At 41.3% G+C, this 26,533-nt stretch overlaps 2 pseudogenes; both read right to left on the bottom strand.

Moving 5' to 3' along the window:
* Window positions 1–5,988: 5,988 nt before the first annotated feature.
* LOC147452124 (uncharacterized) lies at window positions 5,989–8,205 on the bottom strand (annotated as a pseudogene).
* A 371-nt stretch (window positions 8,206–8,576) lies between these two features.
* LOC147452123 (uncharacterized) lies at window positions 8,577–9,072 on the bottom strand (annotated as a pseudogene).
* Window positions 9,073–26,533: the final 17,461 nt, after the last annotated feature.

The following is a 26,533-nucleotide window of genomic DNA, read 5'->3' as shown; positions in this document are numbered from 1 at the left end:
TAAATCAACAATTTCTAACGTTGTGGCCATACATATATTAAATGGAATTTCCATTGAGATCATCTCACATTGAGCTATGCAGCTACTCACATCTACTCACATGACCCGAGGTACCTTGAGTTAATAACCAAAAATTTGTAAGTACTTTGTTACTCAACCTTACTACAATGTGGTGTCAAACAGGTATTAAAATTTTTATTTTTTATTTTTCTCTTTTATGTCTAGCCTAGTCCATTGGTCCCCACCCCGTCATCTCAAACGACAGTTCTGATGGTAAACCTGGTGGCCACTAGATCTATAGCAGAAGCAAACAAAGTGGTTTAAGGGATCAACTAGCGGACGAGCTCTCATCACCAAGTGAATTGAGTCGATCGAGCCTACTAGCAACGAGATCTAGTTCCACCCCGTAGGGGAAAGCGTTTCTAACCAATTATCGGTCCTAAGACTCACCTTCCAGAAGGAGAGAAGTCTCGAGTGCTTTTTTCCCCATTGCTTTCAGAGGCACGTACACTTGGGACTTCACTGCTTTTGGTGTAATGAGCAATTCTAACGTCATTTATTGTACTATGGGGACAGAGAGTTCCCGACCAATCGGGACCACCCTTCTCATAGGCATTGGCAACCCGAGCCAAGCCCCCACTTTCCACCCCCATACTCACACTTTGTCTTGTGTGTCCTAATTACTAACACATTTGTTGTTCAACATATATATTCATTGATTAATTCCGATTCACAGGTTGTGTTAAGACAGCCCTTCAAACAGTTTTCCAAAGCGGCACCAAAACAATCTTTCTAGGAAAAATTCACTCAATAACTCATTTCATTTAAACTTCCAATGTCCTTGAGGCACAAAATCCCCCAGCGAGTGTTAACTCCACCCGTTGTCACCTAGTTGCCCATACAACTAGATTTGTCCACCGCATAAAAAGCACGACATGGACATCCCACCGTAAAAAACGCAAGTCGTGGGTATCCACCGCAAAGAACGCAAGACGTGGATCAAAGCCCTAAGACGTGGATCCTAGCTACTGCGAGAACCTCGCAAGCTGTCCCCTGTGATCAAGAGGGGGATCAGGACTAAATCAACATTGGAATTAAAAATGAACTGGTCGAGTTAATTTTCCCTAGCAAATTGTCTTTCCTACACCAGACAATATATCCCGAAAACTTTCTTTCCTACTTGAATTTAAATGCATCAATTAAAATGTCGTGGTCTCTGTTGGATCTTCCAACATGTTTTGGGGTAATGTTACCTTCCTACCTTACCGATTGCAATGTTATTAAACTGTACTCGAATTAAAATTAGACCTACCTCAATAATCTCCTCTTGATTGCTTCGTGAGATGGCCGGTGCTTGCTCGACGATAGGAGCCTTTCCCTTTCCGTTGGTGTTGCTTGTTCCGGCCTCATGGTCGTGAGATCCACCAAAACGGGTCCTCTTTGGGACCATTATACTCACTACTAAAGATGATGAATTTGGAAAAGAACTAGTGTCCAATATTACCATAACAACCACAAACGTTCCGGATACGACATGGTTAGCCTTATCAAGAAATTACTCTTATGCAGAAGGAGTAGATTAACCTCAAGTACGGTTATTACTCATCTATCTATTTTTCGGTAAATTTGGGGTAATATTAAGTGATCCAAGTCATAATTACATCAATTTAGGATAGCATCTTCTCCTGAACTTATGAAAATTGACTCTGAATTAAGGTTCTTAGCTTAGGCAATTGGGAAATTCGGTTCTTGTAGTTATTTGCTTAATTAGAGTGGTTGAATGATGATTTTAGTGTACTAATTCCTTCTCAAAAATGAACGAAAAGATGCAGTTATGCCTTATGCATATGCGGAAGAAATTCCGTTCTCTAGTGACAATTAATTTTGAGAGGGGGAATTAACTCTTCTAATTACACATTAATCTCTTGCAATATGATTTTAATCCTTTAATTAAACTCTTTCCTAATGAAATGACAGATTGGGGTTGTTTAATTAGTTACATTGCTAGAAATTGGATCAATCTCCACACTCAATCATTGAATTGACTAAGTGGTAATTCCTTCGTACTAACCATGGATTAATTTGTGATTAGGAGGTTGACTTGATGCATAATTAGCTAATGGGATTAAGAAAGTTGCTACTAGGTAGAGTAGTTAGATTATGCATAGTATTAGCGGAAAATAAGGGATTCATAGAGAGGTTAAGATGTAAGCATGAATTAACTCGAGATTACTGTAGTTCGAGTTGATTAAGACCTTAATTGCTGATCCAAGAAGCCTAATCTGACAAGAAATTGGCAGCACCTCCTTGCCTTAATCCTCTCCTAGAGATTGTGTATGCCGGCAGCACCTCGCCCAAGGTGTGTGTGTGTGTGTGTGTGTGTGTGTGTGTGTGTGTGTGTGTGTGTGTGTGTGTGTGTGTGTGTGTGTGTGTGTGTGTGTGTGTGTGTGTGTGTGTGTGTGTGTGTGTGTGTGTGTGTGTGTGTGTGTTGAGTATCTCTGTGTGTGTGTGTGTGGGAACAGGTCCTTAAATAGGCTCCCAACCTCAAGAGGTTGAAATCTGCTGCTAATTGCATCTGAATGAGCACTTTGGTCATGCATGGCAGCTTGAGTGCATAGCTTGCAAGTGTCCAATTTGCTTGTTTTAAATGAGTCTCACACTCTCTCTTTTGCTTGGAAACTCTCCCACGAGCCCCTATGTGTGTGAGGGCTCCCTCTATCTACTAAAACAAGTCTCTAGTGGCCTAGAGCCCGTGCACACACCAGCCCCCGAGTGCCGGTGCCCCCACTAGCCCTAGGAAAAATTTTATTTTTATCCTTAGACGGTCGTTTCAGCTTGGATTTTAATTCTGAAACTTGTTGTGCTAAGACGGAGCTAAGGTGCATCATCCCGAGTACCTACCATATTTAGCAGCTCCCGATGTTCGGAATTGCATTTTTTTAAATTCTGGATACGGGTGCAGTTTGACGAGTCGGTCAAATTTAAACGGGTCGGTTAGGTGACCAAAAACTTACTATTTTAGGAAATTTTTCACAAAAATTGTTTTTATTCATTTTTGAAAGCTCTATAACATTCTAAACATCTTGGCACCAACAAATTTAGAAAAGCTGCCAAAAATAGTAACTTTTTGCAGTATGATAATTTTGTAGTACAGGGGTGCTCTTTAACTCGAGGTCAGAGATCTTACACATGCCTTATTGGTGTATACTCACCGGTTGAGGCAACACCGATCAGAGAATCATGTTGCGGTGTGGCTGGCTACCACTGTAATTGGTGCGATTTTGTTACCTGGGTATACAACATGAAGGATATTTGGATTTGGATTTGAAATGGGAACTTATGTTGGCAGATATTTTGGATTTGGATTTGAAATTGGATTGGAAAATGGTATATGATTCTTTTTTATCGCGACCATATTTATGGAAGTGAACTTGAAATTGATCACAATAGATTATTGAATGATGAGTGTGACCAATGATATCCTGATCCATCAGGGTATGACATATACTGCTTATTCTAGTGGTATGGGACACTAGAATAGATAGTATGTGGATGATGACAAGCATAAGCAATGTTGTTAAGTTTAATAAATTTTTTTTTACTATGTGATATTTTGACACAGAATACTAATCACTATTTTTGATAAGTATCATTTCCAGATTCATACTTTGCAATTGCGGACAATTCTTTAACGGCGAGGTATGTTATAGAATTGATATTTTACTATTTATTGCATCTGACATGTGGAAAAGGCTTGACCGATCTAGGCCTATGCGAACAAATATATATTTTGTTCATTTTGTTATTCAAGTGCTCTTTTATGAGCTTTGGCCATTTATGACCATCCAGCCAGTTTGTACTCACTTTGACCATTCAAGAATCTATAAAGTAAATGTGTGCAAGAGGGAAATGGTCACTCTTGTACAAGGGGAGATTGCACCCAGCACCTCTTTCTTTCTTCTCTCCTCTCTTCCCTTCTCTCTCGAAGTGCCAATGTAGTGCTCCGCTCTAGGAGGTGCATCTGTACGTGCTCTTTCGCTCTCTCTCACTCTCTGAATCTCTTTGTTTGTGTTGAGCTCAATTAAGAATTTGTGCGAGTCGTCAGGTATGTAGATTTGTTCCTTTATGGCTTGCAGCATGTTATTTTGGTATTTTGCAGAGCTTTCCACGCATCCGTTTGTAGCCCTGTAAAAAGTTCCGCGTAAGAAGTAAATTATCTTTTGGGCCCTATAAGAAGTTCCACGTCATCTTAGAGAGATAAAATAAAAATGTTAGATAGTATATTTTAGGTGATGCTTTTTTGCACCAACAAACAGTCAAAATGACATCATTATTAGGTAGTCACCGCCTTCTTTTCTTGTCCTTCGTTCTCTTGTCAAGAATCTAAATAATTGTAATCTACCCAACATTTTTCAATAATAGTATTTCATTTACTTTGCAAATATTCAAGGTTTGCATTTTATTAAGTCAAAGAGCATTCTAATGGAACGATCGAATTGAAAATTGGACTTCAGAACTACTAATTATGACCCTTATTCACTTGAAAACAATAGGTTGATGGGAAACTTAAGCCTCAAGACTGTATCTAAAGATAGGAGTTGACCTTTTAGGAAAGAGAGAGCAATTTTAAAAAAGAAAGAGAGGGGAGTTAAATTTAGAGTTCTTGTCTTGGAAGCCAAGATTCTTTTAAAATTGGAGAACCGAAATCGTGCATCAAAATCCGTAACCGCAAAAAAAAACACAAAATTTAAAAAAATTTAAAAAAAGTCGCGAACGTACGAAGACTTAGCTCTCTTTGCTTTCCTCTACTCTTAGCTGGCTTTGAAAGCCTATATAAAGACCTCTCTCACCTCACTTTCAAGACACACAAACACACACTCTCAGAAGCAGGAGCTCTCTTGCCTTGACGTCGGAGTTACCTTCTCTCCCTCAACCTCTCTCCCTTAGGCTCTTACCCCCAAACCATCTCCATCTCCAACTTCTTTCTCTACCATCATCGTGCTGCCTCTCAAATTCTTGAGTTCTCTTTCTCACTTTCTCTCTTCTCTTTCGCAATACGATGGCCCCGAAGCGAGTGACTGGAAGCTCGAAGGATGCTCATGTCGCTCCATCTCCAAGGAAGGTGCAAAGGAAGGCATCAACTACTCTAAATGTTGCTCAAGCGGAGGTATTGGTTGCGGAAGGAGTCGAAGCCGTCCAACTTCAAACACGGGAGGTAATCCAACATGTCGCTAATCCGGTAAGACAAATTTATAATTTTGCATTGCTATTCATGTTGACCAGGGAAGCTAAGCATAGGGATCTCCTTAAACCATCCAAGAAACGTGATTCCATCACAAGAAACAAGCATATGTTTTCATAGAATAGCGAAAGATTTTTTGATAGATTATCACTGTTTGCTAAATCGTTATTGCTTGATAAATTGTTATTGTTTAACAAGTTGATATTGGTTGATATGAAGAGTTGGTTGATCATGTTTGAAGAATCATTTAAAAAGAAGAATTATTGGAAGAATATATTTTGTGTCTCGCGGTTAGCGAGATAATTCCGCGGTTAGCGAAGAGTAAGCTGAGGTTATCCGCTCTCTTTTTGTTCCTTGCAGTTAGCGGGATGCCTTGCGGTAGCGGGATACCTCGCGGTTAGCAAGATGGGAAGGTTGCACAATTTGCGGTTAGCGAATAAATCCTTTGCAAAGGCTCTATTGGTTAAACAGACAAAGTCCGCGGGTAGTGGTAACTCATGAGAAATTGAAAAAGTTATTTTGTTGAATTATAGGGCTGTCTTTATTAGGCTTTGTTTGAATTGTTTTGGTATTGTTTGAAGGGCTGTATAAAAGAATCTATGTCTGGAATTGATTAAGAAACGTTGTTTGTATATATAAAACAATGTGGTAGTAATTACAAAACAGGATGAAAAGTGTAAGTGTGGGGTGGAAAGTGGGGATTGGCTCAGGTTGCCAGTCAAGGATGGGTGGTCTTGAAAGTCAAGAAACTCTCAACTCCCTCTTATTAAGAGAAGTGAAATTAAAGACTCATTGTGCCAAGAGTCGAGATGTCCCAAATCTACATGGCCACAAGATTACTAGTTAGTTTAGACTAAGTCACATATCATATTTATGGTTTATGGATGGCAACCGTGCCTCTTAAACGTTGGAAAGGGGGAAATGGGATCCTCTCTTGCCTATCGTAAACGGCATCTTACCATGCTTACCTCCCAACCAAATATGGCACTGCCATGTAGCCCCCCTTGAAGTCCTTGCCGCCCCCTCCCCTTGGCATCCCATGCACTGCCTTATCTCCCTTCCCAGCTCTCAAGGGCTCCCGCTTGCCAATTCAGGCCCTGTATTAAGTCCAGCTCCTCCTTGCAAGTGGTGACTCCCTCCAAATGGCAACTTTCCCATGCAACCTGCAGTGTACTGCAGTAGTGCCACCCTCGTATTCATTTTTTCCAAAGGTTTTTTAGCCAAAAAAAATATCTAGCTTGGCCTTGTTACACACACCCGCCATGGTCGACTTGAATGGATGATATTAAAAGAACTGCTGCTCAGCTTCCTATGGCAATGCTCGCCAGCCGATCTCACACCACATGATGCCCGTTAAATTTAAAAAAAACCTCCTCTTGCACTGTCTACGGTTCATGGACAGCAATCGGATACAGCTCTTTGCACAATAGATCTCGGACCAAAAGCACCACACCAAGAGCGGTATGATTGCTATGTCACCCAATTGAAGATTTGTCAAATAAAGACCTTCAAGCCCGCAAAAAGCTTTGAACTTGCCCAGCTAGAGCACCCACTCTGCATACACCATGGCACCACCACTTGGTGATACTCACTCACCCTTTTTGGCAAAGCTTCTAAATTGCGCTTGACCAATTAAGAGCCACATCTGGCATACACATCCCAATCACATTTGCTGCAATCTGCATCTAGCAACTGTTCAAGCATTCCCCCATCATGCTATTGATTTCCACACACCTGCTATTGGCTTCTCCCTGGGTCGACCAAATCTAGCTCCACCATCATTGCCCACCCCCTTGTTGAGCATTCATGCTCAGCCACAATATTATTTAGGTAAAATAGGTATGTATAGAGAGAATGCTATAACATAGATATATAGACTGCATAAGGAATACTGTCTATATAGATAGGATAGATATAGAGAGAAGATTGTCTGTTGTATCATCCTCCAGGATCAAATGGAAAGCTCAACGCTTTCCCAAGCATGGCATAGAGTCCACCTGGATCAAAAACAAAACAATGGCCGTGGCCATCCACCTGTAAAGCATTCATATTCAAGCCTTCCTTTACACTTGTAGGCCAATAGACAGGCCACCCTAACAGCTCTTCATAGCATGGAACTTTGTCACCCTGCATCCACAAGCCTTCGTGCCAACCATAAGCATACTTTTGAACACTTGAAGCACCAGTACCACAAGCCGCTATCATGTCATCTGTTAGAGAACTCTCCATATCATCATCTTTATCATATGAGCACTGAGACCTACATAGTACCCCTTGCAAAGCAACCTGGAACAACATATGTATCCATTGCATGAAGTAGCAAGACCCTGCCATTTTCCTCCACCTGCTGCATAGCCAGACAAACATGTTTGTCGTGCATACCTGTATCCACATCTTTTAAACTTGGCACCAAAACCAACTCTTCAAACTTAAGAGCATGACCTGCTAGAGCTTCAACCTGTTCATCAAATACCTCATCACCTGCAAGGTTGGTGGCACCTTCCTCTTCGCATGGAGCCTCACTCTTATAGGTTGCACCTATACCAGTTTCCATAGAGTCATCTGTCGGAGCTATCTCTCCACGGCTACACACAAACTCCGAAACTTCAAAGTGCACCTCGACATGCCCATCAAGGCAAAGTTGCCTCACCCCCTGCATAGACAAATCAACTTGACCTACCACTGCTTCTGTTCCTAGCTCCTGCAAGTCATCCTCAACAACCTGCTCTTCAATTAAGTTGGATGCACAATCAAACCATACCTCTTCCTCCAATAGGGACTCACCATCACGAGACACTCGATAGGGCTGCTTGACTGGAAAATTCACACAAGGTGTAACACTATACTTCTCTTTGACCTTTAGCTGGCTGGCAGGCGACTCGTATACATCTTTCTCAACTTCATCTACATGAGAAACATCATAACTTTCATACCTAGAAGAGATGGATTCTGTCTCCCACATGCTATCTGTGTCCAAACTGTTGTTGTAGCTATGAGAAATGTCGGACTCCTCTTCTGATCTTGCCAGTTCTTGCACCTTTGTTGTCAGCCTCGTTGCTAGCTCTAGACTTGACACCTCTTCTTTAATATCTTCTATCACCTCGTCCTCTTGAGGAAGCAAACTAGGTGGAACTCTGAATATGCCCCTCTGTATCTTTTGAGACCTGATTGGCACTTCTTCTACCTTTTCTAGCCTGGCATCAGCTTCACGTGCTTCACATTCATATCAATAAGAAAAGGAGCTTTACCTCTTGATGCTCATCAATCTGTTTGGGCCTGGGTCCATTGGCTGTCATGATTACTGGCTGCAACAATCCTGCCTCCATCTTCTTCTTCATCTTTCGACTTTTTTCTCTGGCGACTCTGACAGCTTCATCAAAGGTCCTTGGATCTTCATAGTCCACTCTCTCACGAACATAGGGATTCAAGCTAGATAGAAACCTTTCCCGCTTAAAATATCCCCCATTTGTTGCTTGGGTAGCAGCCGCAAAACCGCCCCAATAAGCTTCAAGTCTATCAACAAAAGCATCAAAATTTGCACTTATGTCCTATTGCAAACCTTTGATCTTTGCATCTGCTTCTGAAGCCGACACCACCTTTCGATACCTTTGTAGAAAGTGCTCTCAAAATCCAATCCAATTATGCTTGTGTGCATCTTCTAAGCCATCAAACCAAGCTTTTGCTTTACCTCGCAGCACCAAAGGTAGAGTCCGGAGCTTTGCTTCATCACCTGGCATCCGCAGTATTGTCAGCATAAATAGCTCAAAATTGGCAAGCCAATCATCTGCATCTTCATCTCCTTTGAACATTGGACCAAACTCCTGCTTCATCTTGATTCGCGAACACTTGGTCAGGAAGCAATCAGTGGATCCTCAGTGGGGGCATCACAAGATGGAAAGGGGGAAATGGGAAAACCACCAGCACACTCAGTGAATGCCTCTCTATAGCCCAATGATCTCACAGCACCCCTATCCCCTAGTAAACACACACCTAAACTCCTGATCTGCAAACATTCAATGCCCAAGCCCGTACCCAACCAGCCTTAACTGCATACAATCATAGCACCCATCACCTCACCCTCACCTAGATTTATGCTATTCAATATTCACACACCATCACTTGCAACATCTTCGAAAGACACCAATATTTCCTTGAACTTTCTAAGTCTACAACATGCACTAGCTTTACAACCAACTCCAATCTTTGTTGCATACACCACCCGTCCTTGCTCACATATACTTTGGCAAACAATTAATCAACAAGTAAACATGAGAGTGAGGGAGAAGACTAACACAATTTGGGGATAAACATAGGCAAATATCACTGGAATAACTTTCAAAAAAGGGAAGGATAATGATGGGTCTCAAGAAAATTATTCCCCTTCGCTTCCCGATCACCATAGCATTTGGGTTGCCCTCCCCTCCATTTCCTGCAGGTTGTGGCTACCATGTATTCCCTTGCTTGAACACCCAACATTAGCCCCTTACAACACCTTTCCTTTCTATTTCTTCTGAGCTCCTCGTTACTGCATCCACAATGGATGCAGTGCTCACTCCCGGAATGCAAACCTTGGCCTTCTCTATCTCCCCATTTTAGCATCTGCAATGCTCCCTTTCTATAGCACTTGCTCTGCCCCACCTTCTATGCTCGTTGCAGCCATATGTGGCTTCTCAGACTTGGCATCTCTAGGCCCTGTATTGTCATGGCTTCTCACCTCTTGATCCTAATTCCTCTTTTAACTTTCTCTCTGCATCCTATTTATGTCCCTCACACCCTCATGCTCATAGCTTTCAAACCTCCATCCTCTCGATGACCACCCCTTCTTTTTTTGCTTGCCCTTTTTGCCTCCACAGCTCACCTCGATTGGTTCTTGCAACATCACCTTCTTGCCCAGCTATTGAAGCATCACCCTCTTGCTAGCACCCCAACCTGCAAGCCATGCTTCTGGTGAAGTTCCTCCCTCTCATGCTCTCGGCCTTGCTCGCCCCTTCGCTATCCAACTGCAGCCAGTTGGCCGCCCCTGCAGTCTGCAGCTCGCCCTTGATCCTCTCCTGCCTATCGTAAACGGCATCTCACCATGCTTACCTCCCAGCCAAATATGGCGCTGCCCTGTAGCCCCCCTTGAAGTCCTTGCCGCCCCCTCCCCTCGGCGTCCCATGCACTGCCTTCTCCCTTCCCAGCTCTCAAGGGCTCCCACTTACCAATTCAGGCCCTGTATTAAGTCCAGCTCCTCCTTGCAAGTGGCGACTCCCTCCAGATGGCGACTTTCCCATGCAACCTGCAATGTGCTGCAGTAGCACCACCCTCGTATTCATTTTTTCCAATGGTTTTTTAGCCAAAAAAATCTCTAGCTTGGCCTTGTTACACACGCCCGCCATGGTCGACTTGAATGGATGATATTAAAAGAACTGTTGCTCAGCTTCCTATGGCAATGCTCGCCAGCCAATCTCACACCACATGATGCCCATAAATTTTTTTTTAAAAAAACTCCTCTTGCACTGTCTACGGTTCATGGACGGCAATCGGATACAACTCTCTGCACAATAGATCTCGGACCAAAAGCACCACACCGAGAGTGGTATGATTGCTATGTCACCCAATTGAAGAGTTGCCAAATAACGACCTTCAAGCTCGCAAAAAGGTTTGAACAGCTTGCCCAGCTTGAGCACCCGCTCTGCATACACCATGGCACCACCACTTGACGATACCCACTCACCCTTTTTGGCAAAGCTTCTGAATTGCTTTTGACCAATTAAGAGCCACATCTGGCATACACATCCCAATCACATTTGCCGCAATCTACATCTAGCAACTGTTCAAGCATTCCCCCATCATGCTATTGATTTCCACACACCTGCTATTGGCTTCTCCCTGGGTCGACCAAATATGGCTGCACCAACGTGGGGAAAGAGGCATTGTTTATGGATTCTAAATATGTCAATGAGATTTCATCCTTATGTTAGGAATTATTTTTCATTAGAATCCTTAATTTATCGACCTGGCTTATGACGTATGACCCTTATAACCATGTAAACGATGGATAGAGGACTTCCTCTCTTCTGTTGCTCGTATCTCTTCTTTGTGGAAACTCGTCCAATGAAAAAGGAGAATAAAGGAAGGCCATCTATCAAGTCGCCCCAAATCTTCCCGGGGTTGGGGACCTCACAATAACCATATGACTAATGATTTGAAGCACCAATTTACAAGCATTCCCTCCAAAAACATAAGCTACATGAACTCTATCAACTTTAAACACGGGAGTACAGTGATTTCAAACGCGAGCTTCTAAGCCTTTGCTGCCAAAACTTGAGATATGTCGTTAGTCATAGGAGTGGACAACGCTTCTTTTAGTGATGAAAACACCAATTTGAACTTGCAATCCTCAAATCCTTCAGATCATCTTCATGTTGATGTATTGCAAGAGTATGCACCATTGCAAAAATGTAGGAATGAGTCTTTCTTATCCCAATGGGAGAAAGAACTTAGAAGGAAAAACAAGGAACGTCATTTGGATTTGTGGACTGATAGGTATATTTACCCAAAGTATCCTTCAACAAATGTGCCACCTCCCTTTGCTAATATCACTAACCTTTTACATTTCATAGGAAATGGCAAGGATGGGCTACTGGGATACACTGAACATTTGGAAATGCGAGGATTGAATGCAAAAAATCAAATAAACCTCGTAGTGATGGAGAACATGCAGCTGAAGAAACTTAATGAAGCATGCATTCAGAAGATTTCATCAAACAAAGAGACAATCCACAGCCTTAACACTAGAATGGTAACCTAACAGGACATAAAAGTGTCCTTTCAGGGTTTTGGGAAGAAATTCCAAAACCATAGTAGATCCACTCATTTTGAAAAATCCTTTCATGAGCTTATAGTTGAATAACTACTAGATATGAAAAAAATGAGAAAATTTTAATTTTTCTCATCCCTTGGTCACTACAAGCCTCCAAAGTTGATGGACCAGTGCATTTTGCCTAAAACAACAATTTCTTACGGTTGATTGCATATAAATAAGAGTGGGGATTTTTGTAGGACCTGAGATAAAATGCCCCGTTAACTTCAATGGGTTGGTGACCAAAACATATGGTTGCTTTTACCTCACTAAATTTTTTTTGGGCAAAAAAATAGGTACAAAAAAGTTACATTTTTGCCATTCTGCGGACCTATCATCAAAGTTTCTATAGTCACGCTCAATACAGATACTATATACACGTTTTCGTAGTTGCCTTTGGGCCTTTGGATTCAAAAGGAGCCATGGAGCATGTCAAAAGGATAATGGATCTCTTACAATTGGAACCTTGGGGGCAATGATAAAGTGCTAAATACAGCAAACATGAAAAAACTGGGTTTACCATTATGACCTCTAGAAACCCATAGAAACTACTCAATATCTAGCCAAGTTTGTAGTCTATGATTAGATATGGTTACTACCTACAAATTACACACAATTGGCCTAAGAAAACAGCAGTATTGAGAAAGTTATACTTGCTACTCTAAAATGTATCGTATTCTTCAGCAAATCAAAAAACTCAACCATCATCATATACTATGCTATATAGCATATTAGGTCCCCCAAAACTCAAGGAAGATTAGCTTTATGTTATACATTACACTTACACAATCAAAATTGAATTTGGATATCAAGAAAGCCACCAAAAAATTTATAAAAGTGCTAATTTTGGCCAAAAAACAGGATTATGCAATTCTTGTAAATTGGTCATAACTTTCAATTTTAACACTTAGCTCTCCCTACAAGCATCAAAACATGTTGAAAACTATGAAGGCCTAATTTCTAGCTATCTAAACCTCACAAACATAAAGTTTAGAGTGGTATAGTTGCCAAAAATTGAAAAAAAGCCAAAAACAAGACCCGTTTTTTCACACAGTTTAGGTTCAAAAATGTTGTGCAAGAGTAAGGTTAATGGTGAGATCGATACTCCAAAAAAATGCTAAGTTTTTTTCAGCTCATAAGGCAACTTTGTGGATAAATAGCACCTAGAAATTCATTTTCATACTCTTCATATAATTCAAGCAAAATGGTCACTTAACAGGACACAAAAGTGTCCTATTACCATTCTAGTGTTAAGAAGAAGATCCATATCCTTGAGAAGAAGATCACAAGTTTGTGTCTGAAATACACCGTGCTTGGGAGTCAAGAAACAAAACAAGATCAATGTAGCATAAAGAATATGAAGATTGGTATTCGCAGCCTGGAAAAACAAATACGAGCCTTAAGGTAGCTCAAATTTTGGTTTTGCTTTTGTATCAAATATATGATTTACACTTTCTTATTACTTATCATGACGCATGGTGCTTTCATTGCAGAACTTTGCTACATCCAAACTCAAACGGAGTAGGTTCCAATGTCGGTGTGCATTACAATCATCTAGTTCCAAAACATGCAGTTCAAGAGATGATAACTCAGAAGAAATTTGATCAATTGAAAGGGAGGCTCCTTACCTCCTTCATGAAGGAGAATCAGATGGAGCCAATGGAAGTGCAAGAAATATTTGATGAGAGTGGAATCTTGCAGATGGGATAGAGGGCTCTCTTCAAATCATTAGCTAATTAAAAAGTCTCAAAATAAATTACAGAGAGGATCATTTATTCCAAACCCATCACATGTAAAGGTTGCACGTCGACACGTAAGCGATGAGGTGTTTGAGAAACTTGGATCACCATTCCATACTGAAGCAACATTCATAGGCAAGGGGAGGGAGGGGGGGGGGGAGAGGTAAAGTATAACGAGCGTAACAACCTCTTTGTTGATCTTGAAGCATTGCAAAGGTATGAAGTTGAAAGGGTGGTGGTAATGTGTGTGCTAGTCTCCACCCAACCGTGCTATCTTATAGCCTCCCCTTAGCGTACACATTCTTCGGCCGTGCCGATGGCCTTGCCCATAGGACCCATGTCCTTACATTACCCCCCCCCCCCCCCTTCTTGGAGAATCGTTTTGGTCCTCGAAATCGAACGTAGAAAAATGTTTCTTAAGTGCGGAGACATGCTTCCATGTAGAACCTTCTTCAAGTCTATCTATCCATTTTACCAACACCTCTGGTCTGACATGATGTCTAATGCAAAGCTCATGAGAATCCAAAATCTTTTTGGGCTCATGAGGGATGCTTGGCAGTTTGATAAGGTCAACTAACACACCTGTGTCAATGACACTATCATTCTGTCCCAACTGTTTTCGTAAATGGCTAACATGAAAAACAGGATGAACTTGTGAGTGCTCTGGAAGAGCTAACTTATAGGCCACTTGACCTATACGTTTGAGAATGGTAAACGGTCCACAATAGCGTGGTGAAAGTTTAGCAACTTTTCCCATCTTCAGACTTTCTGAATGCTCCGTAACTTTGAGGAAAACCTTGTCTCCTTCTTTGAAAGTAGCAAGACGATGATGCTCATTTGCACACTTCTTATATCGATCGTGAGCTTGCTTAGCATTCTGTCGAGCAACTCAAAGCATGTAAAAATGGTCTTGGAGAAAATCATTCGCTTATTGTATCTTCTCCTTAGCCAACTCCACCAAAACGGGTGATCTAGGTTGAAATCCATATAAAAGCATAAATGGACTAAACCTTGTAGTGATAGCCGTTTTTCGGCTCTCCATAATAGCCATAGTAAGTTACTCCACCCCACCAAATTCACCAAAACGCTATGGCTATCCCTACCATTTCACTGTACATAGGCGTGTGTGAGTTAGGGGGCTTTTCCCATATCTTCTTAAAAACCCTCAGCTAGCTAGTCACTGCGCTAGTTGAGCCAAAAAAATAAAAAAATAAAAAAAATAAAAGTATATTATGGCCTCTTTGTGTGTAAATATTTCATTGTATATATGGCCTAAATATAGGGATTTTTTATAATTATTTTGGTATTTTATTTAAATATTTCTACTTAGGTGTGTGTTTTATTAAACCTATGTACACCTTCTTTCATCCTCTTACACCATAATTATATTTTTTGCCAATATGTACATACTCTAACCTCATATTTTTCCTTTATACAAATCACTCCCACATTTTCACCCTCACCCTCGTGAAAACAAAAAATTGATTTCTACTCATTGGTTACGTTTATTATATTATTTACTTGCATACCTTTTCCTCTTTCACCCAAAATAATTCAAGGAGGGACCATATCATATGATTCCAATATCTTTCCATATCCATAACTCCTCCATATTTTTATTATTATTTTTACTCATTATTCTAACACCATGTGCTCATTGAGCTAAAGTCCATGAATAGTCCATACACTAGTCCCACCATGTATATATTTCTTTATTCACCAATAATCCTCCTCCATGCATGGGTCAAGGGCAACTTGGATGCTTTTTATTATAATATGACAAAGGAGGGGCTCACTCTTGGATGCATTGTACAAATTCAACAAAGGAGGGGGCCACTAAAAGACTTTTGCAAGCATAAAAACAGGCTTTTTGGTGAGAATTTTGGCACCTATTCCACTCTGAATTTGGAGCAATGGTCAAAAGAGAAAATGTAGCCCACGCTCTGAATAATCACCTCAAATTTTTTCATGATTTTTGGAGCTACCAGAAGTGAGCTATGATTTTTTGAGTGGACCCCAGTCTGCCCACTTTTCTCACAAGTAGCCCTTAGTCTTCTCTCACCCTTCCACACACCTACTCACTCTTACACATCCCTCCCTCTCCTTCCCTCACTCAAACTTGCAATTTCCATGGCTTCTCCCACCCTCTTCACCATTACCCTTCTCTCTCATCCCTATAGTTCTTTTATGAACCTCTACATACATACACCCTCTCCATGTCTCTCTCTATTGCTTCTATGTTACAATTTCATTTACCTCTCCTAAAAATATCTAAAATTCAGCATCTTAACCATGATAACTTCTGCAAATTGAGGATTTTTCATCAACAAATCCTCTTTTCATCGTGGTGGTCAACCGTGGCGGCGGCGTAAAGAAGCGAAGAAGAAGAAGAAGACCAGCGGTCATTTTTTCCACAATCTACACAAGGGTGAGTTCAAGCTTCTTCAAAGCTTCACCATCTCAATGATTCTCTTTTAATTCACCCCTCTTCCTTCATCAAATCAACTCATCCTACCCATTGTAAATGTATCACTAACAATTCTAGTGATTATTACCACTAACAACTAACTTCTCTTGTAAAAATGCACCCACACTATCAACATATGGAGTAGGCAACCGCACAAGTAAAACAAATTCACTCACTCCCATGGAAGTTTCTCTCCTTTCACCACATCAATAATTCTCTTACTTGAGCCCACATCCATGTGACTCAAGAGAAAAGAGAGACCCCATTCTCATTTGAAATTCATAATCCTTGATCTTTCCTAATAAAATTGATTAGGCTTAATCCTAATCAAGGCTTCTAAAACCTATAAATAGAACCCATTCCTCCTTGTAAAAGACATCACTATACCATTGCACACTAGATTGAGCGTACCACACGCCAGTTCTATCTTGGTTGTAAAGAGAGAGTAAGCTTTCTATACACCATCACCTTGGTGCATAGAAAAGCTTGAGCTAGTTTGAGTGAGTGCGAGTAGAAGATATTCTTCCTACCATTGTTGTATCTACCCCAACATCAATGAATTGGTAGTTTTGGGTGCAATTCATGTCCAAAGGCTCACGCTTCTCCTCCAATTTGGCTTGGCAAACTCATTCAGCTTCATAAGGTGACTTGTTTCATTGAAGGTTGTTGTTTTGTTGCTTGTGATTCAATGGCTATTGTTTGGCTACCATTGTAAGAGGGTGGATGGTGAGAGGGCTCCCATAACCCTAAGACAATGTGCTAGTGATGCTATAACCAAATCTTGTCACTTGATTTCGCAAGCTCTAAGTTCCTTTTTGTGCAAAATATAAAGTTGAAGCTAAGTTGTACACCATCTCTCTCTCTCTCTCTCTCTCTCTCTCTCTCTCTCTCTCTCTCTCTCTCTCTCTCTCTCTCTCTCTCGTGTTTTAGTGTGTGAGAGTGTTCCATTGGTGTTAGGGTTAGTGTAAATTCCTTGCTTGTTTGTGGGTTGCTCTAACGATTCTCCTCTTTTGCGTCCTAGTTCGCTCTTAAACTAGGTGGTGCCCCTTGTGTAGTTGGGATTTGGCTGTGGGTTTGTTGTTTTGGTTTGTGTTGTGTTGTGTCCCAGCCCCATTGAGCAGCACGGGAGCCTTGAAGGGTGTCTAGAGGTTTCTCTTCTTGTTGCCCGCCCCGGACCGCCTCAATTTTGGTGCCCCCACTGAGGACAGGCTTGTGTATGTTTTGTGAAGGCTCAACCTTTAGCATAATCAAGTAGCTTGCATGAATCACGAGAATTTGTATGATCCCTTCATTCCCATTGCAAGGCAAAAGGTACACATAATTGTTAGTACTAAGTTGCAATTTCAGCGAGTAATTCGTAGAATTTTAGGTCCTCTTAGGTAGGTAGAGATAAACGCATCAGTAAATCCTTTTATTTTGCCTCTCATTAGGTACGACCTTAGTTTGGACGTCTATATTTTTGTTTTGTTTTAAGAATTAGGTCATGCATAGACCATGGATAATGGCCCAGGAATACAGGTTTTTCCCTTTCATTTCACTCCACACATTAGAGTAAACATTGCAATTAGTAGAAAAATCCATTTTCAACAACGTATGGTATTCATGTTTGGTGCCCAAAGAGTAGGAGAAATTCTCGCGTCACCAAACCCTGTCATTCTACCTCTTATTGATTATCATAGGTCATTTGATGTGAATAGTTTTATTTTGTTGTAGAATAGATTGCAATTTAGAAAATATTATTGTGTAAATCTTTTAAAGAAAGAAAAAACAAAAACGCGTCACTTTGAAATCAATTCAATGGAGAGCCAACGCCAAATGTCTGGATATCCTCTTTTCTTTGGAGAGCCTGGAGAGGATGCAGAATTATTTCTAGCGAATTTCAAGATGTTTTGCCGTATCAAGAGGATAGTAACTCATCAAGAACGTGTAGAAATGTTTGAGGTGGTCCCTAGGAAAGATGCTAGCACTTGGTTTGACTCTTTGCTTGAGGAAGTTAAAGGGAATTACACGGAAGTTTTGAATCGTTTCAAGAAATACTTCTTTGATCCCCAAAACACTCAGAAATTATGGCAAGACATTGTTTCTCATAAGCAAAAAGACTTAGATGACTACTACTTGTACAAGCAAGAGTTCCTACGTCTTTGGGCTCTATGGATACGAAATGTTGCTAACCGTGGTGATGGTGCAGAATTTCTAAAGAAGGAGAGGTTCATAGCCGGACTCTTTCCTGACCTTAAGGTAAAAGTTGAGGCGGGTGCACCTGCTACCTTTGATGCAGCTGAAACTAGGGCTGCTGAGAAATATAGGAAACTCAAGTGCTTAAGGGGGGAGGTTCCAATAGAAGGTCTTAGACCCAAAGGTAAGTCACAAGCATCAACATGTAAGGAGCTTCCTGAGGTAACGGCGGAAGTGATTGAGAAGTTAAATGAATCTTTAAGCAACTTGTCAATTCACCTTGCACAAGATGTAGGTCCAAAGGGACAAGCAAAGAAGTCTGAAGAGCGAGACCCACGACCTAGGAGAGTCTTGCAATGTTGGAATTGCAGTGAGTCTGGACATGGGATGTATAATTGTCCTTGGCCCCGTGGGGAGCCAGGGAGACCTAACTTGAATTACCCAGTGATGAATGCAGGTGAAGGAACTAGTCAACAACAACGGCTTATACAAAGGCCAAATGGAGCAAGACCACCTCCACAAGGAGTGGAAGGAGTTCCACCTTTTCCAGACCCAAACGTGCATGTGGTAGAGGTGACAAATTCAAGAGAGGTTGACATGGAAGCAAATGGCATTAAGCGTGGCCGAGGGAAAGGTAAGGAGAAAGAAGGAGTTACATCACAAAGTGACCATGGACGAGAAAAGAAGGCAAAGGAGACCAAGGAAGCTAAGAGGACTCGACGTCGTATCAACCTCCAAGACTTTCCTCTTGGACATGGAATGGCTCCATACAACCTGTTGGAAGACATGAGAGGTAAGGGTCCTTATATCTCATGGCCTCAATTTCTTGCATTATGTCCACAAGTTAGGAGGGATTTAACAAGGGCAGTTAGCACTTAGAGAAAGGTAAAAGAGAATGTGCCTGTTGTAAAAATTGCACAAGCTGAAATGAATGAGGACATTACACATGTGCTAGATTGTTACATAAAAGGGAGATTGGTTAGGAAAGGTCTAGTGGATGGGGGTGCACAAATTTGCATCATGACAGAGGGACTCATGCAAAAACTAGGCATGCACATCCATGAGACACCTGAAATTAAGGTCAAGATGGCAAACAATAGCAAGGCTAGGTGCGTAGGCATTTGTAAAAATGTTTTTGTGGAGGCCTTTGGCATTAAGAAGGCAGTGGATTTCTATGTCATGTCTACCAAAGGAAATGGTTACCCATTTATCCTAAGGAGACCATGGCTAATGAAAATGCGAGCTTTACAGGATTGGGAGAGTGGAAAGCTAATTTGCAGGAACGACAATCATAAGAAGGTTGTCTTTGACATGAAGGAGCAACGCCAAGAGGAGCTCCATGAAGAATCATCTCAAAGTGAGACGGAAGAAGGTTGGACCGATAACACTTCAGAAGAAGAAAGTAGCGGCAGCATTACTGAAGAGGAGTCTTCCATCGAAGTCATGGGGGTAAGGTTTAAGCTAACCAACCAAGAGACCTCTTGTCAAGGTTTGGAGGAGGTAGGTTCCCAAGAGAACCAAAAAGTGGAAGATGAAAGAATGCTAGAAGGTATGCTATCTACAACACTTACAAAGGATGAAAGAGAGGAGTTCAAATGTGTGCTAAGGAAATTTCCTAGGCTTTTTGCTAAAGACTACACCGATGTGCGTGGAGTAGATGCTGTTCAACACAAAATTGAGTTGAAGCCAGAGGCCACACCTAAGGCTCAGAAGCTACGAAGGCTAGGAGTCATCAAGGACCAGGCTTTACTCAAGGAGGTAAGAAAGCTTCTAGCAGCACATTTCATTTATCCAGTGGAGAATTCAGAGTGGGTCTCTCCCGTTGTTGTCACTCCTAAGAAAAACGGAAAGTGGAGGGTGTGTGTGGATTACCGTCCACTCAATGAGGCAACAAAAAGAGATCACTTTCCCCTCCCATTTCAGGATGAGATACTAAATGAGGTAGCTGGTCATGAGAAGTACACTGTGTGTGATGGCTACTCAGGCTACTTTCAAATAGGTATCGCATTGGAAGATCAATTGAAAACAACCTTTATCACTCCTTGGGGTTGTTATGCTTTTAGATTCATGCCATTTGGTCTGACAAATGCTCATACAACATTCCAACGTTTCATGAACATGGTGTTTCAAGCATTCTTTGGAAAGTCAATTAGGGTGTTCATTGATGATTTCTGCATTTATAGCTCAAAATCATAGCATCTACAAAGGGTAGAAGAAGGTTTAAAGAAGCTCTACGGCATTGGAGGTCAACTCAACCCCGACAAGTGCCACATAGGTGAGGATGAAGTGATCTTGCTCGGTCACAAGGTTTCCTATAAAGGCATTGAGGTGGATCCTTCAAAGGCAAAGGCTCTTATTGAGCTCCCATCACCGAAGAGTCTTAAGGAGGTCATCTCTTTCATTCAGAAGGTGAAGTATATGTCACGCTTCATTCACTTAGCCTCGGAGTTGCTTCATCCTTTGCAAAAGTTGACGCAACAAGTAGAATTTGCATGGTCTGATGAGCTTGAAGAGTATTTTTGTAACATTAAAGTCATTTTGTCAGAGCTACCAACACTCATGCCTCCTTGTTGGGAGTACACATTCTTTGTTAGCTCTAGTGCTGGGAAAGAAAGAATTGGTGCAGTTTTGTTACAACAAGATCCCTATAGTACAAGGATGCGACCCATCTACTTTGCTAGTAGGGTCATGAATGCTTTGGAGAGAGACTACACAGAAGCAGAACTCATGATGCTTTCTCTCATGTTTGCGGTGAGAAAGTTTAGATCCTACCTGCTACCAAAACCTTTTGTAATTCTCACTGCAGAAAATTTGTTCCCTTGGGTGTCATCTCAAATGAATCTTAGTACTAGGATCTCCAAGTGGATTATGGAGTTGCAAGAGTTCCAATACTCTTTCAAGGTAGAAGATAGTGTGCGTGCACAATTGGCAGGGATTCTCACTTATAGGGTACATGAGAAGGAAATTAAGGTGCCTCAAGTAAAGACCCTACCATTGCCACCACCAAAAAGTATTCCCAATGCTTTTACCTTGTTCTTTGATGGAGCTTTTTGACGAGCCACAGGGAAAGCAAGGTGAGGGCTAGTGTTGCTCAACCCAAGTGGAGAGGTGGTCATGAAAGAGAAGGTTAATCTACTAGGTTCAACTAGCAACAATGAAGCAGAATACGACACACTACTTCATGGTTTGAAGATGTGCATTGGCCAAGGGATAAAACGTCTCATGGTAAAGGGAGATGCACTTCTCATTGTTAAACAGATTTTAGGCATTTGGGCATGCAAGAATGAAAGCTTAAGGACAAAAGTTCATGCCATTCGTAGGATGTTTAATCAGTTTGAAGAAGTGCAACTATATCATATTCCGAGGAAACAAAATGAAGATGCCGATTTACTTGCACAACAAGCAGTTACATGTGTTGAGAGAGAAGTGCGGGTCATCATGGTGGCAGCAGCTGTCAAGCAACCGAGATACCAGGGATTGGAGTCATTGGCTACATTTTGGAGGGTGAGTTTCCACTAGACTTCACGAAGGCTCAGAAGAGGACACTCATGAAGAAGGAAAGTTTCTATCTCTTCCTAGAAGGCTCCCTCTATCAAAGAGGGAAGGATCAAGTGTGCAGAAGAGTACCAACTATCGAGGAAATTCCAGCCATTCTAAAAGGTTTGCATGAAGAGGCATGTGGTGGTCATTTTGTCCAAGAGTCAACTGTGAAGAAGATTTTGCTTGCGGGGTATGTTTGGCCAAGCTTGCATGTAGATGTTCAACATTGGTGTAAAAGCTGTCACAATTGTCAGATAAATGGAAATAGAAGGTTGGTGCATGGCCCGAGGCAAATAGTGCTTGCAAATGGACCCTTTGAAAAGTGGGGCATTGATGCTATGGGTCCTCTGCCTAGGACAAAAAATGGTAAACTCTACATTCTAGTGGCTGTAGACTATATGACTAGGTGGGTGGAAGCTCAAAGTGTGGCAAGAGTGAATGAGAGGACAGTTAGCAAGTTTGTGTACAATCACATTTGTTGCAGATTTGGCACACCTTTGGAGATTGTTTCTGATAATGGTCCAAGGTTTAGGAAGGGCTTGCTCACAGAAGTTTGTGAAGAGCTTCATATTCTACATCGTCATAGCACACCATACTACCCACAGTCAAATGGTTTGGTGGAGAAGGCTAATGGTGTCATTGCAGGAATCATTAGAAAGATGGTGCAAAACAAGAAAAAATTATGGGATGACTTCTTGGATGGTGCCTTGTGGGCATATCGAACCACATATAGGGAAGCCACGGAGTTCACACCATTTCACTTGGTCTATGGTCACGAGGCTTTGCAGCCTATCGAGCTCAACATTCCAACAATGCGACTTCATGGCAAAGGAGCACAAGATGATCAAGAGGTATGGATGCATCGACTTCTTACGTTAGTGGAGCTTGAGTGGAAAAGAGAAGCAACATATGAGTGCTACAAGAGGAAAGCCACACAAGCGAAAGAAATGCACGACAAGAAACTGAAGGACAAAGGTATCAAGGAAGGAGAGCTTGTGCTAAGGTATGACAATCGACTTGACAATCGTTTTGATGCCAAGTTTGAAACTAGATGGCAAGGGCTATACATAGTCAAGAAGGCTTTCAATTCTAGTTACTATCAGCTTATGGACTTGAATGGTGAAGAGCACCCCAGGAAGGTAAACGGGTATCGCTTGAAGCCCTATTTGAGTCGCCTTCTACCAAAGGATCTACCAAAGATCTATCCAAAGGTCGCTGTCTCATGTAAGTATTGTTACATGAAGCATGAGTGTAACTCCAGCCAAAATTCTGAGGGGCCAAACAATGAAGATTTCGTCAAGGACTCTGAAGCACTCTCTTTGGAAAAGATGCTCTATGATGGTACAAGAATATACCATCATCCTGGGGGAGGGCTAATGATAGCCGTTTTTCGGCTCTCCATAATTGCCATAGTAAGTTACTCCACCCTACCAAATTCACCCAAACGCTATGGCTATCCCTACCATTTCACTGTACATAGGTGTGTGTGAGTTAGGGGGCTTTTCCCATATCTTCTTAAAAACCCTCAGCTAGCTAGTCACTGGGCTAGTTGAGCCAAAAAAATAAAAAAATAAAAAAAATAAAAGTATATTATGGCCTCTTCGTGTGTAAATATTTCATTGTATATATGGCCTAAATATAGGGATTTTTCATAATTATTTTGGTATTTTATTTAAATATTTCTACTTAGGTGTGTGTTTTATTAAACCTATGTACACCTTCTTTCATCCTCTTACACCATAATTATATTTTTTGCCAATATGTACATACTCTAACCTCATGTTTTTCCTTTATACAAATCACTCCCACATTTTCACCCTCACCCTCGTGAAAACAAAAAATTGATTTCTACTCATTGGTTACGTTTATTATATTATTTACTTGCATACCTTTTCCTCTTTCACCCAAAATAATTGACCATATCATATGATTCCAATATCTTTCCATATCCATAACTCCTCCATATTTTTATTATTATTTTTACTCATTATTCTAACACCATGTGCTCATTGAGCTAAAGTCCATGAATAGTCCATACACTAGTCCCACCATGTATATATTTCTTTATTCACCAATAATCCTCCTCCATGCATGGGTCAAGGGCAACTTGGATGCTTTTTATTATAATATGACAAAGGAGGGGCTCACTCTTGGATGCATTGTACAAATTCAACAAAGGAGGGGGCCACTAAAAGACTTTTGCAAGCATAAAAACAGGCTTTTTGGTGAGAATTTTGGCACCTATTTCCACTCTGAATTTGGAGCAATGGTCAAAAGAGAAAATGTAGCCCACGCTCTGAATAATCACCTCAAATTTTTTCATGATTTTTGGAGCTACCAGAAGTGAGCTATGATTTTTTGAGTGGACCCCAGTCTGCCCACTTTTCTCACAAGTAGCCCTTAGTCTTCTCTCACCCTTCCACACACCTACTCACTCTTACACATCCCTCCCTCTCCTTCCCTCACTCAAACCTGCAATTTCCATGGCTTCTCCCACCCTCTTCACCATTACCCTTCTCTCTCATCCCTATAGTTCTTTTATGAACCTCTACATACATACACCCTCTCCATGTCTCTCTCTATTGCTTCTATGTTACAATTTCATTTACCTCTCCTAAAAATATCTAAAATTCAGCATCTTAACCATGATAACTTCTGCAAATTGAGGATTTTTCATCAACAAATCCTCTTTTCATCGTGGTGGTCAACCGTGGCGGCGGCGTAAAGAAGCGAAGAAGAAGAAGAAGACCAGCGGTCATTTTTTCCACAATCTACACAAGGGTGAGTTCAAGCTTCTTCAAAGCTTCACCATCTCAATGATTCTCTTTTAATTCACCCCTCTTCCTTCCTCAAATCAACTCATCCTACCCATTGTAAATGTATCACTAACAATTCTAGTGATTATTACCACTAACAACTAACTTCTCTTGTAAAAATGCACCCACACTATCAACATATGGAGTAGGCAACCGCACAAGTAAAACAAATTCACTCACTCCCATGGAAGTTTCTCTCCTTTCACCACATCAATAATTCTCTTACTTGAGCCCACATCCATGTGACTCAAGAGAAAAGAGAGACCCCATTCTCATTTGAAATTCATAATCCTTGATCTTTCCTAATAAAATTGATTAGGCTTAATCCTAATCAAGGCTTCTAAAACCTATAAATAGAACCCATTCCTCCTTGTAAAAGACATCACTATACCATTGCACACTAGATTGAGCGTACCACACGCCAGTTCTATCTTGGTTGTAAAGAGAGAGTAAGCTTTCTATACACCATCACCTTGGTGCATAGAAAAGCTTGAGCTAGTTTGAGTGAGTGCGAGTAGAAGATATTCTTCCTACCATTGTTGTATCTACCCCAACATCAATGAATTGGTAGTTTTGGGTGCAATTCATGTCCAAAGGCTCACGCTTCTCCTCCAATTTGGCTTGGCAAACTCATTCAGCTTCATAAGGTGACTTGTTTCATTGAAGGTTGTTGTTTTGTTGCTTGTGATTCATTGGCTATTGTTTGGCTACCATTGTAAGAGGGTGGATGGTGAGAGGGCTCCCATAACCCTAAGACAATGTGCTAGTGATGCTATAACCAAATCTTGTCACTTGATTTCGCAAGCTCTAAGTTCCTTTTTGTGCAAAATATAAAGTTGAAGCTAAGTTGTACACCATCTCTCTCTCTCTCTCTCTCTCTCTCTCTCTCTCTCTCTCTCTCTCTCTCTCTCTCTCTCTCTCTCTCTCTCTCTCTCTCTCGTGTTTTAGTGTGTGAGAGTGTTCCATTGGTGTTAGGGTTAGTGTAAATTCCTTGCTTGTTTGTGGGTTGCTCTAACGATTCTCCTCTTTTGCGTCCTAGTTCGCTCTTAAACTAGGTGGTGCCCCTTGTGTAGTTGGGATTTGGCTGTGGGTTTGTTGTTTTGGTTTGTGTTGTGTTGTGTCCCAGCCCCATTGAGCAGCACGGGAGCCTTGAAGGGTGTCTAGAGGTTTCTCTTCTTGTTGCCCGCCGCGGACCGCCTCAGTAGTCACATGCTTTGAACTATTATAAGAAAATTCCAATATATGTAAGTAGTCTTCCCAATTGATTTTCTTCTTTCTTACATACGCTCTTAGCATATCCTCTAGTACTTGATTAACTATTTTGGTTTGACCATCTTTTCTGGATGATCAGTCGTACTTAGATTAAGTTTAATTTTCAACTTTTGAAACACAGCTCTCCAGAAGTGATTATCGAACTTTCGATCTCTGTCACTAATGATACTATCTGGAAGACCGTAGAGTTTATATATATGCTCTACAAATAGCCGTGCTAATTCCGATGTCTTAACCATAGTCTTACTAGGAAGGAATCGACCCATCTTTGTGAGACGGTCTACAACTACCCATATGGCATCATGGCCACGATTTGCAGTAGGTAGTCTTACTACAAAATCCATAGAGATACACTTCCACTTACCTTGTGGAATCTCTAAACGATGTAAAAGGCCACCTACCTTGAGGCGCTCTGCCTTATTAACTTGGCACTGTTGG

The sequence above is a fragment of the Adiantum capillus-veneris genome, chromosome 8 (genome assembly GCF_014529385.1).
Source record: "Adiantum capillus-veneris isolate H3 chromosome 8, ASM1452938v2, whole genome shotgun sequence".
NCBI classification, from domain to species: Eukaryota; Viridiplantae; Streptophyta; class Polypodiopsida; order Polypodiales; family Pteridaceae; genus Adiantum; species Adiantum capillus-veneris.
The sequence above is the reverse complement of the archived record's forward strand: the minus strand, read 5'-3'. Positions and strand labels throughout refer to the sequence as shown.